This window comes from Bubalus bubalis, chromosome 17, assembly GCF_019923935.1.
Source record: "Bubalus bubalis isolate 160015118507 breed Murrah chromosome 17, NDDB_SH_1, whole genome shotgun sequence".
Taxonomy (NCBI): Eukaryota; Metazoa; Chordata; class Mammalia; order Artiodactyla; family Bovidae; genus Bubalus; species Bubalus bubalis.
This window is the reverse complement of record NC_059173.1, coordinates 61948124-61962945: the sequence shown is the minus strand read 5'-3', so window position 1 is coordinate 61962945 and position 14822 is coordinate 61948124. Positions and strand designations below refer to the sequence as shown.

Here is a 14822-nt window from a genome sequence, read left to right as displayed (position 1 = left end):
TAAATAAAATAATTTATTGGTCTTATTATTTAAGACCAGTTCTCTTGAGCATGCAAATATGTTATTCTCCGTTCCCCTACCCCCATTATGACTGCTTTCAAATTTGCAATTCATGCTGGGGAAAGAAGCGACTCCAGCTGAGCAGAAGCCACAGGTTAGAAGAAGAGAACTGTCAAGTTTTTCATTTTATCTTTAACACGGTTCTTGATAACTTCTTGAAATATTCTGTCTTCTTTACAGAAAGAAGTACAGCTCTTTTTTTTTTAAGTAGTGATAGGCAGATCTCAGTCATCTCACAATATTACTCAAAATTCTGACACTAGATTTGCAGAGAGACAAAGTTATCATCCAGACTGTCTACATAATTCCTTCCATGTAGGGTTAGAAAACAAATGCAGCTCACACAATGTTAAGGCTTCATGTGTATTTCATGCAGTCAACTTTAATTATAATAAGTTAAAATAATATTCTGCAATATTTATCTTTGACAAGTTAGACAGGTTTGAGAAGAGAGGTCCTAGTTAAATAAAGTTAAGAATCAATAAGCTTAAACCACACTAAACAGGCTTCTTTACTGCCAGACTTCCTTTAATATAATCACATCTACTATGTATCCCCAAGACAGGACACCATGAGTCATGAGTTACAGAACACGTCATGGGTTACAGGACGATGTTTACTTCAGATGCTGATTTCAAGCAGTTTCTTTCTATCAGCACTAGCATTCCCCCGTCCCACCCCCGAAAACACACTGGGAATTGCTGGATTGGCTCCTATCTCGTGTGTTACTTCAAAAGGCCTAACAAAAGACACGCCCATTCCTCTGCAGCCTGTCAGCGAAAATGGATGTGGCATAAATCACACACACACCCCCCGATGTTCTGACATGTACTTAATTATAGTACTAAAATATGAAAACACTTAGCTGTGGCTTATGCCAGCTTCATCAAAAAACTATTCGTTAAATAGGTATTGAATTACTCATAGATCGTGATGAATTATGGCTAAATAATCAAAGAAAAGAAAATGACTGGGACAGCCGTACCTCTCCACTCCCCTAAGACGTAAGTGACATCACAGTTACTCCACAGTCTATTCCAAGCCTTACCTTGGAGTCTATGAGACCTTCAGGGGTTATGAACTAATTTCAGAACATTTAGAAGCCCTAAAATTATAAGCAAGATTACATGTCTCCATGCGTTTTTGTAGAAAGGCAGCTCTGGCTCTTACTAGCTATTCAAAGGACTCATGGGCCTAAATATATTTTTAAAACATTCCCAATAGGCCAGCAGTCTTCCAGCTTTCTTCTAGTCATATTGTATTGTATTGACACAATTTTATGTGTCAAGATCCTCAAACCACTGTGAAATGTCCTGAGTAAAGCATTTCCAATGAGCCATGACCATGACATTAGAATGGGGTCTGATGAGTCTGCAGGAATTAATATATAAATATGCTACCAACAAAGCATTCCAGCATGCTTTCAGAAAACAACTTAGAGCGCTTCAGCATATCTGCTGTACAAAAGGCACTTAATAAATGCTTGTTGAAGGACTCCCTTGGTGGTGCAGTGGTTAAGACCCCATACTTCCAGTGCTGGGGGTGTGGGTTTGATTCCTGGTCAGACAACCAAGATCCTACATGCCACATGGCATGGCCAAAACTTGTTTAAAAAATTAAAAAATACTCCCATTAAAAAAAATTTTTTTTAATGCTTAATTTATTTCAAATTTAGAGAGTTTTAGCTCAAGTGTCACCATTTTATGACATCCTGGGAGCTAATGTGAAATAAGACCGTACTTTCCAAAGTCACCTACCATATTACCACTACTTTCTGTGTCAAGGACACCTACCCTCTAGGCATGTTTACTGACCTGGCTTGCTCAGGCCAGGCCCTCCAAACTCAAGTCTCCCCAAGCCTAACAATGTAAAACCTAAGCTGCCAAAAATAGCGCTGAAGGCCCTCTACCTTCCCAACCTCATCTCACATGACTCCTCCACCGAAACCAACTCTCTCAGTGCCCTAAACACACCTTCTGCTCTCCCACCCACTCTCCTGGATTCTACACATTACTCAGACACTTGTTCATGCCCCACTTTTCATGAAACCTGTCCAACCCCATTCAGTGCCCAGTGACCTCATAACCCAACAGTCTACACCTACCAGAGGGTTTCTCAAACAGAGAAGACCCAGGACAGAATTTGAACAAAGACCAGGAAACTGCATTCTCAGTGTTTCCAATTCCCTAAATGTCAAGAACCACATTCTATATAAGGCTTCCACTCAAGACCCATCCCAGTTATTCTCAACCCTATTCTTAATTACCTCGGGGGCTCTCAAAAATGCCCAGCCTTCATCCCAAAACAAGTTGAATACAATCGCTCAATCTTTTTTTTTTTTTAAGTCATCAGCATTTTTTTTTTAAGTTTTCCATTTGATTCTAATGCAGTGAAGGCTGAAAGCCACTGTTCTATAATATTCATCTTGCAATAAATCTTATACACCCTCATATGCATCTTCTTCTATATATGGATCTTTTTATATAATATCATTGACTGGTTAACTCTAATTTTACTTTCTTTGTGCTTGTGTCCTGTCAAGGTTTTTGTTAAAAGTTATTGTTATTCTTTAGCATTCCCAGGGAATGCAACAGGGAATAGATGAGTAGCCCAGATCGGTTCTTTGATTAGTAACAATACCCTCTATTCCCCACCCTAGTTCACTTACTGAAGAAATGAAAAAATCATTCATCTTTGGGGCAGTCTCACCAACCCCACTGACATTCCTTTTCCATTTTCATTGGAAGGACTGATGATGAAGCTGAAACTCCAATACTTTGGCCGCCTGCTGCAAAGAACTGACTCATTGGAAAAGACCCTGACGCTGGGAAAGATTGAAGGCAGGAGGAGAAGGGGACAACAGAGCATGAGATGGTTGGATGGCATCACCGACTCAATGGACATGAGTTTGAGCAAGCTCCAGGAGTTGTGATGGACAGGGAAGCCTGGCGTGCTGCAGTCCATGGGGTCACAGAGTTGGACACGACTGAGCAACTGAACTGACATGACACCCTTATCAGGTTACCATCCTGCTTCACTTGAAGCAGATACATATAATATAAAAATATTATATAATATATACTATATTATATAAAATATTGTTATATAATATTTTATATTAAAATATTGTGTTTTATATAACAAAATGTATCAATTCAGAGGGGGGGATCCTTCATAATGTACACATGTATCAAATCATTGTATTGCACACTTTCAATATCTTACAATATTATTTGTCAATTACAGTTGACCGTTGAACAGCATGGGGAGTTTGGGGTGCTAACCACCATGCAGTTAAAACCTTCATGTAGCTTTAGTCAACTCTCCACACAGGTGACTCTTCATCCCCAGATTCAGAACCAATCACAGACCATTCAGTACTGTAGTCAATATTTATTAGAAAAAATCTGTGTGTAAGTGGATTCATGCAGTCGGACTGGTTGCTCAATATTGTCTACCTCAATGAAGTTGAAAAAGAAAAAACACCATCACTAAAAAGTGTAATTTGTTACAAGATAACTGCATTAATTGGTACCATTTTCTATTTCAAAAGGAATGAATTTCTCAAAGGGGAGAATCTGGCAGTTTCCCATCTAAGCATCAGCATGAAAATCAGAGTCAAGAGAATGGACCCAAGAAAAGAGGCTGCTGCTCAAATGATGGAAGCCAATGCAACTTACAAGTGAACTCACTCAGCTTTGTTCCTTCTGTCCTAGGAAACTGCTTAAAACCACCTTAAAATCAGCACTAATCAGCACAAAATCTTAGTAAGAGCCCAATATTACGTAAGGCAAACTAATCCACACATCCTAAATGGACCGATTTCCCAATTCATGCTGCTTGCTTTTATATGCTCCAGAAATCCATGCAATTCCATTTTATAGTGGATTAATTCAAAAGTCTGATGCAATGACTAACCCCCTATCCAAAGTGTTCCTTCCATTCATGAAAGACTGCTGCTTCTCCAATGCAGAGAAGGTGGAATAAATCCAAACACCAAGTTTTCAATCAGAGAGGAACTACTAGGTCATGCTGCAGATTCATGTGGTTTGAATTAAATGCTATTGCCCCTCCCACCCCAGCCACAAACACAAAACTCATCTGAGGTCAGAGAAGAAACTACTTATTAAAAGGGAAAATCCAAGAGAAGACCTAAACTGTGCTCAACAAATTTAACTCCAGGATACTGGAAAGAGGAAACCTCAACGTGTCAAACACTCTGCCTCTCAGACACAATCACCCACAGGCAGCTCTTTGCCAGCTCTCAGCTCAGGGTTCTTAACTTTACACCCAGCCTTTTGTTCCAATCCACATAGTTTCCACAAGCCTGGCAAGAATTGCCAGCTCTCAACCCCTGAAACTCCACCCAGCACCCACACAGCTGCAGGCTCGCCCCTCCCGCCCAGAAGACATCCACAGAGCCCCCTCCAGCAGGGAAGGCAGGGAACCAGCCGCAAAGGAGAAATCTTTCTTTCACCTAGTTCTGTGCTGCCAACTAATGAACCGGCCCTCAGAGAGTCAAGTCCGCAAATTAACATATCTTTTTCTCAAAAGACTGTTTGAACTTATTTGTCATGAAAGGGACAGGACAGGGAACTTCCAGGGGAGAATTTGGGGAAATAAGAAAGCCTTACCAGGAACCCAGTCTGAAAAAAGAAATCCAACAAGTGGATTCGAGTAGAGAAGGAGGGACTGTTCAAACAAGAGACGACGACTTCCCTGGAGGTCCACTGGTTAACGCTCTGCGCTCCTAATGCAGGGGGCCCTGGGTTCAATCCCTGGTCGGTATTCTTGCCTGGAAAATTCCATGGACAGCGGGGCCTGGCGGGCTACAGTCTATGGGATCGCGAAGTCAGATACGACTGAGCACTCATGCATAGAACTAGATCCCACATGCCGCAACTCTACTGACTGGACAAAATCTGGAACCTGACATACTGACCCCCTTGAGTTCTTCTGAAAATCACAGGCGTTAATAAGCACGTGCCCGAAACCGTCTGCATGAGGTCAGCCTCGAGAAACATCAGGTGTGGGTCCTGCTGTCCTCTTCCCAAACTGGAAAGGAGTGTCAGCTTGAACACTGGGAAGCAGCAAGGGATGGAGGCAGGACCATGAGATTTGACGTCAGTTAGAGCTGGGGTCCCAAGAGAAAAGTCATTACTCAGGTGCAACTCTTCAGCCCAGAAATGTGTCTCCACTGATAGTTACCATTAGCATAAAATACACAACGGCTTACAAAGATTTGCTTTGAAAAAAAAGCAGAAGACCATTTTTATACTGATTACAAGGTTTATGCTGAGATGATAATACTCTGAATGTCCTAGATTAATGAAATCTATACATTTCACCTGTTTCTTTTAACTTTTTAATTATGTTACTAACAAAATGTAAATTATATGCCTGGCTTGCATGTGTGTGGAGTGCATGAGCAGTGATCAGCTGTGATCGACTCTTTCTGACCCCAGGGACTGTAGCCTGCCAGGCTCCTCTGTGCATGGAATTTTCCTGGCAAGAATACTGGAGTGGGTTGCCACGCCCTCCTCCAGGGGATCTTCCCGACCCAGGGATAGAACCTGTGTCTCTTTGTCTCTTTCATCTCCCACACTGGCGGGCATATTCTTTACCACTGAGCCACCTGGGAAGCCCCATGGGTGGCTGACATTACATCGTCACTAGACAGCAATGAGCTAAACTTTGATTCACCAATCTGCTCTGCCAGTTACCTACTTGGGGCAAGTTATTTCACCTCTGAGCTGAAATTCTTATGGGAATAAAATAAAGACAGTAGCTCTCAAGCAAGTTCTTAGCACAAATTAATAAAGTGATCACTCATCATTCATTCAGCAAATACCTGAATCCTTATGGTATTCCAGATATTTTAAGACAAAAAACTATCTAAATGGGACCTAGACAGGGGACCTTTTGAAGGAGGTCACAATTATCTTCATTACCTCCAACATAGTTTGGCCTCAGGTCAAGCAGGGAGGGAACACAGCCCCGCCCATCAATAGGAAATTGGATTAAAGATTTTCTGAGCATGGCCCTGCCCATCAGAACAAGACCCAGTTTCCCCCTCAGTCAGTCTCTCCCATCAGGAAGCTTCCATAAGCCTTTTAGCCTTATCCATCAGAGGGCAGACAGACTGAAAATGACAATCACAGAAAACTAATCAAACTGATCACATGGACCACAGCCTTGTCTAACTCAATGAAACTATGAACCATGTCGTGTAGGGCCACCCAAGACAGATGGGTCATGCTGGAGAGTTCTGACAAAATGTGGTCCACTGGAGAGGGAAATGGCAAACCACTTCAGTATTCTTGCCTTGAAAACCCCATGAAGAGTATGAAAAGGCAAAAAGATAGGACACTGAAAGATGAACTCCCCAGGTAAGTATATGCCCAATATGCTACTGGAGATCAGTGGAGAAATAACTCCAGAAAGAATGAAGAGACTGAGCCAAAGCAAAAACAACACCCAGCTGTGGATGTGACTGGTGATGGAAGTAAAGCCCAAAGCTGTAAATAGCAATACTGCATAGGAATCTGGAATGTTAGGTCCATGAATCAAGGCAAATTGGAAGTGATCAAACAGGAGATGGCAAGAGTAAACATCAACATTTTAAGAGACAGTGAACTGAAATGGACTGGGATGAGTGAATTTAACTCAGATGACCATTATATCTACTACTGTGGGCAAGAACAGTAAGCAAAGAAGAACTAAAGAGCCTCTTGATGAAAGTGCAAGAGGAGAGTGAAAAAGATGGCTTAAAACTCAACATTCAGAAAACTAAGATCATGGCATCCAGTCCCATCGCTTCATGGCAAATAGATGGGGAAATAATGGAAACAGTTGACAGACTTAATTTGGAGGCGGGGGGGCTCCAAAATCAGTGCAGATAGTGATTGCAGCCAAGAAATTAAAAGATACTTGCTTCCTGGAAGAAAAGCTATGACCAACCTAGAAAGCATATGAAAAAGCAGAGACGTTACTTTGCCAACAAAGGCCCATCTAGTCAAGGCTATGGTTTTTCCAGTAGTCATGTATGGATGTGAGAGTTGGACTGTGAAGAAAGCTGAGCACTGAAGAATTGATGCTTTTGAACTGTGGTGTTGGAGAAGACTCTAGAGAGTCCCTTGGACTGCAAGGAGATCCAACCAGTCCATCCTAAAGGAAACCAGTCCTGAATATTCACTGAAAGGAAAGATGCTAAACCTGAAACTCCAATAATTTGACCACCTGATGCGAAGATCTGACTCATTTGAAAAGACCCTGATGCTGGGAAAGACTGAAGGCGGGAGGAGAAGGGGACGAAGGAGGATGAGATGATTGGATGGCATCACCAACTCAACGTTGGTGTCTTGAGTTTGAGAAAGTTCCAGGAGTTGATGATGGACAGGGAAGCCTAGCATGCCGCAGTCCATGGAGTAGCAAAGAGTTGGACAGGACTAAGCGACTGAACTGAACCAAGACAAAAATCCCTGCCTCCATAAAGCTTACCTTCTGAGAAAAACAAACATTAAAACAGAAATGTAAAGGGCTTCCCTGGTGGCCCAGTGGTAAAGAATCCGCCTCCCACTGCCAAAGACATGCGTTCAAACCCTGGTCCAGGAAGATCCCACATGCCGCAACTACTGAAACACAGGGCCCTAGAGCCTGTGCTCCACAAGAGGAGCTACCGAGATGAGAAGCCCGAGTACCGCGAGGAAGAGTCGCTCTGCTCACTGCAACTAGAGGAAACCTGCACACAGCAATGAAGGTCCAGCATCACCAAAGATAAAAAAATTAAAAGTAATAGAATTAACAGTGGTTTTTAAAAAAAGACTTTTCAGGTTATATTAAAAAAAAATAGAAATGTAAAAACACACAAAGTGCTAAGTACGACGGTACATAACAGTCAGCAAGAGGGAGGAAGAACAAGGAAGGGAGAAGACGGAAAGTCAGAGGCCGCGTTAGAACAGCATGGCAGTAGACAAGCATGGTACCCGTTATCAGCATCAAAAAATATTATGCCAAGGGATACAGGGCTTCTTTTCAGGGCGATGAATATTTTCTAAAACTGGCGTGGGATGGCTACACAAATCTGTGAGCATAGAAACTGAACAATGAATTGTACACTTTTTTTTTAGTATTCACTTATTTACTTATTGGCCGAGCTGCACAGCATGGGGGATCTTAGTTCCCCAGTCAGGGATTGAACCTGTGACCCTGCAATGGAAGGGCAGAGTCCAAATCACTGGACCACCAGGGAAGTCCCTGAAGTGTACACTTTAAGTGAGTGAATCATATGGTGTGTGAATTATGTCCCAGTAAAGCTGTTAAAAAATACCAAAAAAAAAAGATTAGTCAAAGCTTATTCATATGTAACCGCACCACACTCTGTATAGTGTGAGAAGGAAAACAGCTCCCTCTGATAAAGAAATGATTACAAAACACCAAGCCAGCTCTGGCACACGGACTAGGTTCATACTTGCACGGTGCGAGCCCCTAGCCAGCCCAGTCCCTCTCCCAGGCCTGGGTGAGGCAGGCAGTCTTGGGCAAACCTGTTCTCTATGACAGCTAACAACTGGCCAGACAGGGATTGGCACAGATCTAAGAGCAGCCAAGCAGTCAGTCTGGCCAGACAGACATAGGAAAAGATGCTCAACATCACTAATTACCAGCAAAATCAACTCAAAACTACAACGAGGTACCACCTTACACTGGTCAGATCAGTTCAGTTCAGTCGCTCAGTCGTGTCCGACACTGGTCAGGATGGCCATTGTTAAAAACTCTACAAATAACAAATGCTGGAGAGGGTGTGTAGAAAAGGGAACCCTTCTACACTGTTAGAAGGAACGTAAATTGGTGCAGCTGCTATGGGAAATAGGATGGAAGTTCCCAGAAAACTAAAAATAGAATTATTGTGTGATCAGGCACTCCCACTCCTGGGCATATATCCAGACAAAACTCTTAATTCAAAAAGATACACGCATCCCTATGTTCATAACAGCACTGTCCTCAAGAGCCAAGACTTGAAAGCCACCTAAGTGTCCATCAACAGAGGAACAGGTAACAAAGATGTGGCACACACCCAAGGGAACACTCAGTCATAACAAGAATGAAATAACGCCATTTGCAGCAACATGTATGCAACCAGAGATCATCATCCTAAGCGAAGGGAGTCAGAAAGAGAAAAACAAATACCATATATATCACTTATATGTGGAATCTGGACACAGATGAACCTACCAATGAATCAGAATTATAGAGAACAGACTTGTCATTGCAAAAGGGTCCTCCTTTTGCAATGGGGGAAGGATGGAATGGGAGCTTGGGCTTGGCAGATTTAAGCTGTTATATAGACAATGGATCCCCTCTTCACAGATCACTGCCCTGTTGTAGCAAAGGGGCTTGCTTAACTCAATGAAGCCATGAGTCATGCCGTGTAGGGCCACCCCAGACAGACGGGTCATAGTGGAGATTTCTGACAGAACGTGATCCACTGGAGGAGGGAATGGCAAGCCACCCCAGTATGCTTTCCATGAGAACCTCATGAACTGTATTAAAGGACAAGAAGATATGACATCAAAAGATGAGTTCCCCAGGTCAGAGGGTGTCCAATATGCTCTGGGGAAGAACAGAGGATGACTACTAATAGCCCCAGAAAGAAAGAAGCGGCTGGACCAAAGCAGAAACGATGCTCAGTTATGGATGTGTCTAGTGACGAAAGTAAAATCTGATGCAAAGAACAGTACTGCATAGGAACCTGGAATGCTAGGTCCACGAATCGAGGTAAACTTGACACGGTCAAGCAGGAGACAGTAAGATGAAACATCAACATCTTAGGAACCAGTGAACTAAGATGGACAGGAATGGGTGAATTTAATTCAGATGACCACTATATCTACTACTGTGGGCAAGAATCTCATAGAAGAAATGGAATAGTCCTCAGAGTCAACAAAAGAGTCTGAAATGTAGTATGTGGGTGCAACCTCAAAAATGACAGAATGATCTCGGTGTGTTTCCAAGGCCAGCCATTCAACATCACAGTAATTCAAGCCTATGCCCCTACCATGCATGTCAAAGAAGCTGAAGTTGATCAGTTCTATGAAGACCTAGAAGACCTGTTAGAAATAACACCAAAACAGATGTTCTATTCATCGTTGGGGACTGGAACACAAAAAGCAGGAAGTCAAGAGATACCTGGAGTTAGTAGGCAAGTCTGGCCTTGGAAAACAAAATGAAGCAGGGTAAAGGGTAACTGAATTCTGCCAAGAGAATGCACTGGTCATAGCAAACACCCTTTTTCAACAACACAAGAGATGACTTTACACATGGACTCCACCAAAGGGTCAATACCGAAATCAAACTGATGACATTCGTTGTAGCTGAAGATGGAGAAGCTGTATACAGTCAGCAAAAACAAGACCTGGAGCTGACTATGGCTCAGAGCATCAACTCCTCATAGCAAGATTCAGGCTTAAGCTAAAGACAGTGGGGAAAACCACTAGGCCAGTCAGGTATGACTTAAATCAAATCCCCTACGAATACGCAAAGAGGTAACAAACAGATTCAAAGGATTATCATCTAGTCAGCAGTGTGCTGCATCCATGGGGTCGCAGGAAGTCAGACACAACTGGGCAACTGAACAGCAAAAGCCGCATACAGGATGGATTCACAAGGTCCTACTGTAGAGCACACAGAACTACACTCAATACCCTATGGTAAACCATCCTGGAAAACAGCATTTTTTTTTTTAATGTATATATGTGTAACTGAATCACTTTGCTGTATACCTGAAACTAACAGAACATGGTTTATCAATTATACTTCAATTTTAAAAAGAAAGAAAAAATTTTTTAATTGGAAGATAACTGCTTTCCAATATGGTATTGGTTTCTGACGTACATCAACATGAATCAGCCGTAAGTATATGCACGTTCTCTCCCTCTTGAGCCTCCCACCCATCTAGGCTGTCACAGAGCACCGGTGAGCTCCCTGTACCATCCTGGCCATCCATCTTACATATGGCAAAGTATATGTTTCAATGCCATGCTCCCAATTCGTCCCACCATCTCCTTAACCAACTGTGACCACAAGTCTGTTCTCTCTGTCTGCATCTCCACTGCTGCCCTGCAAATAGGCTCATCAGTACCACCCTTCTGGACTCAATATATACGCATTTTAAAAAGAGATTATTTTAAAAAGACATACTATAAACCAAGGACAAAATACCCAGCAAGCAGTCACAGAGGCTAACTCACCATATACTACACATACACCCCCACACAGCCCTACCTTCTTCAGTGACAGTCTAGTTTCTAAAGGAGACAGAGAAAAATATCCCCTGTTCTTTAATAAGGGCAAGAGACCCACACAAGAGGGCGGCCTCTTTCTCCTCTATGTGAGCAAAAGGAGAGCCACTCCCTACAATATTTTACCAGCAGCTTACCAAGGAAAAGGCCAGTGATGTCACTGTTTCCAAAAAGAGCCCTCTCTCTTTAGGATAACATGGTCCTGGGGTCCCTTCCTACAGCCAGAGTCCCTGCCCGCTGAGACCAGAGGCCATGCCCCTGTTTGACACCAGTCTCGACGCTAAGCTATCACCATGTACAAAGCAGCAGGAGGAATGGAAGGCATCCTAATTTTCTAGGAGAAATCAAATGGAAAGTGATGCCATGAACACAGAACATCCAGACCAAGTTTATCATAAGAGTTCGCTATGTAACAAAAAAAAAATTAGTAAGGAAAAATATGACATTGTGCTCTACTTAAAATAACAAGGACTTCTAATATCACAGTTCAATAGTATAACTGCTTGTATTTTATCATGACTGCTTGGGAACGTTTTAAAGCTATCACTTTGAACGGATTTTAACATTCCTTCAGGGACTTGTTCTGTTAAATCTAACAAAAGAATGTACAACTGGACTGTGTAGCAAAATCACTATCTTTATTTGTGTTTTTCCCTTTTATTTAACTTGATGTGAAACAACTGAAACATTAACACCCTATTTCACTCGTGTGCAACAGTGAAAATTTACCAATGCTGTTTATCTCTATACAGAGACAGGCTAAAGAATAACTTGTATACAATATACAACTTGCATCATATTAAATATAAACAGCTATTAAGGAATGACAATACAAAGTCAGCCAAAAGAAATAAAGCACTAACCACACTCTGAGCTTTTCTGTCCATCTGGAGGCAGTTTGGAACCTTGAATGCTGTCCCAAACTATGCCCTAACTCCTTCTAGACCTGTCTTCATACTCTGAAGATTTATCAGTTCAACTCAGACCAAAACAACTTTGTAACTCTCGCCACCTGAGAGTTCTGATTTTGACTGTATTCATCAGAGGTAAAGAATCCTGGCAGGGATCTGTGGAGGAGCTGAGATGGGAGATGGTGACATTTGGTCCAAAGTTACAGAAGGCTGTTTCCACTTTCATCCGTGGCTCAGGAACAGGCCTGCCATCAGAGGCCCCTGATTCTCATCTCCTCTGCGTCTTTCCTGATATCATCCAACCTCTGAACCTCAAAGGCTTCCGATATGCAAGGAGCCAGACAGAAATCTACTCAGCAAGTATGAATCCAAGACCTCAGAGCCAGATAGAGCTCTCAACACTAGTGAGGGACCAAAATCAGATGCTGCCCTCAAGAGGCTCACCATCCTGAACAGGAGCAAGGTGAGTGACAGGACATCTTCAGGAATGTCTGGGCTTTATTAGCACCAGTCACAGCAGGTGAATGGAAGCCCCAAACATAAAACAATGTCAACGTTACACCATCTCTGTCCAACTCATTCATTTCTCTACTTCAACTTCAAAGGAGGTATCAAGAGGAAGGGCTCTCACTCATAGGAATAATTCAGTGGTGGAAGGTTGAGGATTCCTTTTGAAGGTCTTTATGAACCTCAGATTAAAAACAGCATATATTATTGGACTAGGCTTAATGCTTGGGACTAAGGTAGTTTATGCACTCCTATAGATAAGAGAATTGGGATCAGTATCTCTTATCTCAATAGAAGGAGACGTAAGTATAATTAATATTTGCAAAATATCTGATAGTGATAGTCAGGTCAGGAGCTTTTATGAGACCCTGAGAGATGAGATGGCAACCCACTCCAGTATTCTTGCCTGGAAAATTCCACGGACAGGGGAGCCTGGTGGGCTGCAGTCGATGGGGTCACAGAGAGAGATGAGAGGCTTTACTCCAAACCTCCTTCTTAGTAGGAACCGTACTGGCATGCCGTAACCATCCTCTTGACCTTGTATTTTCTCTCCTCCAGATTTAATTTTTTTTTTTTAATTTATTTGGGGGCACCGGGTCTTAGCTGCAGCATGCAGAGTCTAGCTCTCCAAACAGGGATCAAACCCGGACCCCCTGCATGGGGAGCACGGAGTCTTAGCCACTGGACCGCCACGGAGGTCCCCATATCTAAATTTTTGATGAACATGAATACAACGTGAGCATCATGGAAATGATCTGTTTCCAAAGGGGGCAGGAAACACCCTTTAAATAGGATTTCCTCACTATTTGTTCACTAATACTGCAAATACACAGAGAAGAAAAATGAGCTCAATGGAGACTCAACACTACAAAAGAGCTTCATGAAACCAGTAGACTATCCGAGTGGGCACGTGGGTCATGTCTCCTCGTCTGTAGAGGAAGAGGACTGAGCACTCCTTCCCACTCCACAAGACTCAGGAGAGCAGGACTCGCCCTCCAGCATTCTACAGGGAAACTGAGATTCACTAAACCGAAGATCAGACAAACCCCGAAACTCTTAAAATCAATTACAATGTCTTCGTCAACATTGTCTCCGACTTTGCCATCTGGCTTTGGGCAAAATTCTTAATCTTCTGGGCAGGAAGTTCCTCCCTAGTGAACCAGGAGAAAATTTATTTCAGGATAAACACATGCAGAACACCAGCACCAAAAAGAATGAACATGCATCTAGAAAGAAAGGGAACAGCTATTTGTGAAGAAAATTAAATAGCAGTACAGTTTGGGAGCGTAAGATAAGCAGCAAATTTTAACAAGGCTCCAAACTGGCATTGACAGTAAAGCATGCATTTCACAAAACAAGCAAAGTTTTTCCTTTGAGGAGAGAAATGCTTTGTCAATCATCGATAAGACATGGAAGCTGAAAATGGCAACATCAGTCTGTCAACACCGTTCAAACCCAGTGCGCCCTTTGGATCATGAACAATGGCATTACTCTCTAGATTCTGCTTTGTCTAAAAAGCAAACAATAGCAAAATCCTTTTCATTTTATGCAATACAAAGTGAATCCCACAGCCACTATTTCAGATCATCTGAAAATGACTTCCTTTCCTGTGACTTTAAATAGCTTAAAGGAAGCTTTTATCACCTTCATGGGAAATTTTTAAATTTCCTAAAGTGTGCTTTGCAGATATAACCCCCTCCCCCAAGGCTTTATACAAGATAGCACCACAAATAAGGCTTGTGAAATACATACTATACCCACGGCAATAATGTTTGCTCTTCTAGAAAACTAAAGGTCTCAGAGACAGTGTGAAACTGGAGGCCACATGGCTTTCCAGGCTAGGGCCCTGGGGAAAGAAACTTGTTAACACATCCAAACCCAGGTTCCTGTACTGCAAAATAGTATCTACTGTAAGAATAACCACCAGAATGCAAACTAGTGCAGCCACTAGGGAGAACAGTGTGGAGATTCCTTAAAAAACTGGAAATAGACATGCCTTATGATCCAGCAATCCCACTGCTGGGCATACACACTGAGAAAACCAGAA

General features: G+C 42.4%; 1 protein-coding gene across 8 annotated transcripts in view; it reads right to left on the bottom strand.

Moving 5' to 3' along the window:
- ARHGAP10 (Rho GTPase activating protein 10) overlaps positions 1–14822 on the bottom strand; it is a 385067-nt gene that overhangs the window by 344719 nt on the left and 25526 nt on the right. The window lies entirely within an intron of this gene.